Source organism: Protomyctophum bolini (assembly GCF_963924005.1).
Source record: "Protomyctophum bolini genome assembly, chromosome: 12".
Lineage (NCBI taxonomy): Eukaryota > Metazoa > Chordata > Actinopteri > Myctophiformes > Myctophidae > Protomyctophum > Protomyctophum bolini.
This window is the reverse complement of record NC_137873.1, coordinates 3,112,833-3,120,016: the sequence shown is the minus strand read 5'-3', so window position 1 is coordinate 3,120,016 and position 7,184 is coordinate 3,112,833.

The following is a 7,184-nucleotide window of genomic DNA, read 5'->3' as shown; positions in this document are numbered from 1 at the left end:
TCTTAATGTTTATTGTATTGTCTGTGTACAGAGCCTGGTGATGTCAGGCTGGTGGGAGGAGCCAGTCACTGTGCTGGTAGACTTGAGATCAACGTCCAGGACCAATGGAGACCAGTGTCTCATGACTGGAACCATCAGTCATCATCTGTAGCGTGTAGACAGCTGGGCTGCGGCTCTGCTGTTTCTACAGAACGGAGACGTGGTTCTACATCTCAACCTACATGGAAGATTACATCTAACTGTGTTGGATCTGAATCTCTACTGAGGGAATGTGGAATAATGAAGTCTTCTACTTCCTCCTCCAGTCAGGAGCTGATCTGTTCAGGTAACAACATGACTTCAACAATGATACTCATCTATTCTGTCTGTCTGTCTGTCTGTCTGTCTGTCTGTCTGTCTGTCTGTCTGTCTGTCTGTCTGTCTGTCTGTCTGTCTGTCTATTTTGTTAGTTAGTTGCTGCGAGAGTGAGGTCTAGCCAACACCAACTCAGGATTCCTGGATCGCTGCCCTCCACACTCTCCTATCCAACATCAGGTTCTTGAGCTCTGCAGTGTTGTCAGTCAAGCTGTCGCGCCGCAGCACGTCTACATAGGTGGTACGCTTCTTTCCCCTCCTGGCTTTGCCCTGGGTTTGGCTCCCATAGGGTCAATTTACTTGCCTCAAGTTCTGGGTGCCTGACGCAGTGCCCTGCCAGCCTCATCCTTCTCTCTCTGACTTTGTCCCTGACCCGTGGTAGGTCCCCATAGAGGTCCACATTTCTGATGCGGTCCGTCCATGTGACATCTAGTGCCATTCGTAGCATTCTTGTGTAGACTCCATCCAGGCATTTTCCCTGTTGTACTGTGAGGGTCCATGTCTCGGGCCCATACAGCAGTACTGACTCCACTGTGAGGGTCCATGTCTCGGCCCCATACAGCAGTACTGACTCCACTGTGAGGGTCCATGTCTCAGCCCCCATACAGCAGTACTGACTCCACTGTGAGGGTCCATGTCTCGGCCCCATATACAGCAGTACTGACTCCACTGTGAGGGTCCATGTCTCGGCCCCATACAGCAGTACTGACTCCACTGTGAGGGTCTATGTCTCTGCCCCCATACAGCAGTACTGACTCCACTGTGAGGGTCCATGTCTCGGCCCCATACAGCAGTACTGACTCCACTGTGAGGGTCTATGTCTCTGCCCCCATACAGCAGTACTGACTCCACTGTGAGGGTCTATGTCTCAGCCCCATACATCAGTACTGACTCCACTGTGAGGGTCCATGTCTCGGCCCCATACAGCAGTACTGACTCCACTGTGAGGGTCTATGTCTCTGCCCCATACAGCAGAACTGACTCCACAGTAGCTATGAAATGCCGCCTCTTAAGGTCTTCTCCCATGTCTGGTTTCCACACTCTCCTCATTCCGTGCAAGGCTTTCCAAGCAAGTGCTCTCCGAACCTTCAGATCCTGTTCAGTTGAGGCAGTCCAGGCCCCGAGGAGGTACTTGAAGTCCTCGACTCGCTCGAGTCCCTCTGCAGCAGTCTGCAGAGGCAGTGGTTTTGTCCTCGGTGTTGACTGGAATCTTACTGGAAATAGAAGTCGCTACCAGGAAGAAGCCTTGTTGACTTGAAAGTGAAACCAAAGCATATTATGGATGGAGGAGTCATATTGTTGATAATAAAAATAATAATAACTAGAACTGCACTCTGTCGAGTGACCATCGAAAACCATTGGGTCCTTTAATCCACATCTTTATTACGTCATCATTGAGAGCTAGTTATACCAGTTATACCCTGACGTCATATGCTGGGACGGTGCATACGCATCGAATATGCTGGGACGGTGCATACGCATCGAATATGCTGGGACGGTGCATACGCATCGAAAGTCGTCCTGGGCGAAACTAGTACTTGCGCGCTAGTGTTTATTTAGTCTGGACAGTGTTATTGTTTATTTAGTCTGGACAGTGTTATTGTTTATTTAGTCTGGACAGTGTTATTGTTTATTTAGTCTGGACAGTGTTATTGTTTATTTAGTCTGGACAGTGTATAGTGTTTATTTAGTCTGGACAGTGTTATTGTTTATTTAGTCTGGACAGTGTATAGTGTTTATTTAGTCTGGACAGTGTTATTGTTTATTTAGTCTGGACAGTGTATAGTGTTTATTTAGTCTGGACAGTGTTATCGTTTATTTAGTCTGGACAGTGTATAGTGTTTATTTAGTCTGGACAGTGTTAGTGTTTATTTAGTCTGGACAGTGTATAGTGTTTATTTAGTCTGGACAGTGTTATTGTTTATTTAGTCTGGACAGTGTATAGTGTTTATTTAGTCTGGACAGTGTATATTGTTTATTTAGTCTGGACAGTGTAAACTGTTTATTTAGTCTGGACAGTGTATAGTGTTTATTTAGTCTGGACAGTGTAATTGTTTATTTAGTCTGGACAGTGTAAACTGTTTATTTAGTCTGGACAGTGTTAGTGTTTATTTAGTCTGGACAGTGTATAGTGTTTATTTAGTCTGGACAGTGTTATTGTTTATTTAGTCTGGACAGTGTATAGTGTTTATTTAGTCTGGACAGTGTATATTGTTTATTTAGTCTGGACAGTGTTATTGTTTATTTAGTCTGGACAGTGTATAGTGTTTATTTAGTCTGGACAGTGTAATTGTTTATTTAGTCTGGACAGTGTATATTGTTTATTTAGTCTGGACAGTGTTATTGTTTATTTAGTCTGGACAGTGTATACTGTTTATTTAGTCTGGACAGTGTATAGTGTTTATTTAGTCTGGACAGTGTAAACTGTTTATTTAGTCTGGACAGTGTAAACTGTTTATTTAGTCTGGACAGTGTATAGTGTTTATTTAGTCTGGACAGTGTATAGTGTTTATTTAGTCTGGACATTTAGTCAGGACAGTGCATATTGTTTATTTAGTCGGGACAGTGTTATTGTTTATTTAGTCTGGACAGTGTTATTGTTTATTTAGTCTGGACAGTGTATAGTGTTTATTTAGTCTGGACAGTGTGTAGTGTTTATTTAGTCTGGACTGTGTATAGTGTTTATTTAGTCTGGACAGTGTAGATTGTTTATTTAGTCTGGACAGTGTATAGTGTTTATTTAGTCTGGACAGTGTTATTGTTTATTTAGTCTGGACAGTGTAATTGTTTATTTAGTCTGGACAGTGTATATTGTTTATTTAGTCTGGACAGTGTTATTGTTTATTTAGTCTGGACAGTGTATAGTGTTTATTTAGTCTGGACAGTGTATATTGTTTATTTAGTCTGGACAGTGTATATTGTTTATTTAGTCTGGACAGTGTTATTGTTTATTTAGTCGGGACAGTGTTATTGTTTATTTAGTCTGGACAGTGTTATTGTTTATTTAGTCTGGACATTGTTATTGTTTATTTAGTCGGGACAGTGTTATTGTTTATTTAGTCTGGACAGTGTTATTGTTTATTTAGTCTGGACAGTGTTATTGTTTATTTAGTCTGGACAGTGTTATTGTTTATTTAGTCTGGACAGTGTTATTGTTTATTTAGTCTGGACATTGTTATTGTTTATTTAGTCTGGACAGTGTTATTGTTTATTTAGTCTGGACATTGTTATTGTTTATTTAGTCGGGACAGTGTTATTGTTTATTTAGTCTGGACAGTGTTATTGTTTATTTAGTCGGGACAGTGTTATTGTTTATTTAGTCTGGACATTGTTATTGTTTATTTAGTCTGGACAGTGTTATTGTTTATTTAGTCTGGACAGTGTTATTGTTTATTTAGTCGGGACAGTGTTATTGTTTATTTAGTCTGGACAGTGTTATTGTTTATTTAGTCTGGACAGTGTTATTGTTTATTTAGTCTGGACATTGTTATTGTTTATTTAGTCGGGACAGTGTTATTGTTTATTTAGTCTGGACAGTGTACAGTATAGTGTTTATTTAGTTGGGACAGTGTATATTGTTTATTTAGTCGGGACAGTGTATAGTGTTTATTTAGTCTGGTCAGTGTATAGTGTTTATTTAGTCTGGACAGTGTTATTGTTTATTTAGTCTGGACAGTGTATTGTTTATTTAGTCGGGACAGTGTATAGTGTTTATTTAGTCTGGACATTGTTATTGTTTATTTAGTCGGGACAGTGTACAGTATACTATAGTGTTTATTTAGTTGGGACAGTGTATATTGTTTATTTAGTCGGGACAGTGTATAGTGTTTATTTAGTCTGGACAGTGTTATTGTTTATTTAGTCTGGTCAGTGTATAGTGTTTATTTAGTCTGGACAGTGTTATTGTTTATTTAGTCTGGACAGTGTATTGTTTATTTAGTCGGGACAGTGTATAGTGTTTATTTAGTCGGCAAAACATGCTAATTCCATCTGCAGTCCCCAGACATCAAACATCAAACAATAGACTAGTAAGAATAAAAAATAAGAAAACATTAAACTATTATTAGGGTAGGTTTACTCTTTTTTGGACTATAAACCAGTCCAGTGTCCAGTGTTTTATTATTTTAACCAAAGGTGACATTATTCATACATTAATCATTGTTAGTGTTCATTCCTAGTGTAAAATGCTGTATACACAGCCCACTGTTATTTGAGTGCATCGATGTTTATTCCTCCACAGACCCTCCAGAAAAGCCCTCAGTATCAGCGAGTCCACCAGGAGGCGTTGTTGAGGGCAGCACGGTGACTCTGACCTGCAGCAGTGAAGCCAAGCCACCCGTAGACACCTACACCTGGTACAGAGACGGAGGAATCACCTCTATCTCCACTGGTCCTCAGCTGGTGAAGGACAATGTGTCTCCTGCAGACGCTGGACAATACTTCTGTCAGGCCACAAACACACATGGATCCCAGAGGTCACCTCCACACGCTCTAGATGTTCAGTGTAAGTGAACTAAAATATCTCTCTCTCTCTCTCTCTCTCTCTCTCTCTCTCTCTCTCTCTCTGTCTCCAGAGAGAGTTTGTATATTTGTATGCTCTGCATTAAGTGCGTCTGCTAAATCCCTAAATAATTTTTTTAAGTATTTCATAGGTCAACAATAGTATACACCCCCAACTGAACATGTCTCACACTGATGTACTGCTAGACAGGAACCATCTACTGTTACACTCAAACTCATTCATTTGATCATGTTTCTCTTCAGCAGTTAATCCAACAGTCCACACAATGGGTAAATAAAACAAGAACGGACAACTACGCAACATTGTAAGCTGATTTTAGTTTTCCTTATAATCAAAGTAATATTACATTTTTACTGGATATTATATTGTCTGTACAGAGTCTGATGATGTCAGGTTGGTGGAAGGAACCAGTCTCTGTACTGGTAAACTCGAAGTGAGACACCAGGGAGAGTGGAAACCAGCGGCTGATTTTACGTCTAACTGGAACCTCCAGTCATCGTCTGTGGTGTGTCGACAGCTGGGCTGTAGCTCTGCTGTTGACCACAAATGGAGGTCTGGTTCTACACGTCAACCTGTGTGGTGGATTACTTCTTCCTGTGTTGGATCTGAATCTTCAATGAGGGAGTGTGTAACGATGCAGGCTGGTCATTCTGGGGATAGACTGGAGGTGATCTGTTCAGGTATCTGTCTATCTGTCTGTCTGTCTGTCTGTCTCATATGAAACATGATGTAACTCCAACGGTCCAACCTAACCCATATGAAGCCTGAAAGATGTTCCACAGTTTTGTTTTTTCACTGTTTTCACTCAAACTAATTCATTTGATCGTGTTTCTCTTCAGCTCTCCAAGTTAAACCAACACTCCACACAATAGATAAACAGACATGAACAAAGAAATATACATTATTACACATTGTAATCTAACAGATGTTCTTCTAATCTAATTCAAGTAATATTACCTCTATACTGTTTATACTACTGTCTCCCGTACAGAGTCTGATGTCAGGTTGGTGGAAGGAACCAGTCTCTGTACTGGTAAACTCGAAGTGAGACACCAGGGAGAGTGGAAACCAGCGGCTGATTTTACGTCTAACTGGAACCTCCAGTCATCGTCTGTGGTGTGTCGACAGCTGGGCTGTCGCTCTGCTGTTGACCACAAATGGAGGTCTGGTTCTACACGTCAACCTGTGTGGTGGATTACATCTTCCTGTGTTGGATCTGAATCTTCAATGAGGGAGTGTGTAACGATGCAGGCTGGTCATTCTGGGGATAGACTGGAGGTGATCTGTTCAGGTAACAAAGAATAACTTCAACACTGACAATCATCATCAATCCATCCATCTAGTCTCTCCAAGAACCTGCAGAGAAAAAGTCTTGACAATACTGATACTGCGGAGACAAATTCTTGATTCTGCGCCTTGAAAGTTAATATTCCACATGATTTTGCATTAATAAATAACCCAACCTGACAATCTACAATAGTATAAATACTGTACATACTGTAAAAAACATGATGATGTCACCATGGGCCTCATACTGTACATACTGTACAAAACATGATGTCACCATGGGCCACATACTGTAAAAAACATGATGATGTCACCATGGGCCACATACTGTACATACTGTACAAAACATGATGATGTCACCATGGGCCTCATACTGTACATACTGTACAAAACATGATGTCACCATGGGCCACATACTGTACATACTGTACAAAACATGATGATGTCACCATGGGCCTCATACTGTACATACTGTACAAAACATGATGTCACCATGGGCCACATACTGTACATACTGTACAAAACATGATGATGTCACCATGGGCCACATACTGTAAAAAACATGATGATGTCACCATGGGCCACATACTGTACATACTGTACAAAACATGATGATGTCACCATGGGCCACATACTGTACATACTGTACAAAACATGATGATGTCACCATGGGCCACATACTGTAAAAAACATGATGATGTCACCATGGGCCACATACTGTACATACTGTACAAAACATGATGATGTCACCATGGGCCACATACTGTACAAAACATGTCACCATGGGCCACATACTGTAAAAAACATGATGATGTCACCATGGGCCACATACTGTACATACTGTACAAAACATGATGATGTCACCATGGGCCACATACTGTACATACTGTACAAAACATGATGATGTCACCATGGGCCACATACTGTACATACTGTACAAAACATGATGATGTCACCATGGGCCACATACTGTACATACTGTACAAAACATGATGATGTCACCATGGGCCACATACTGTAC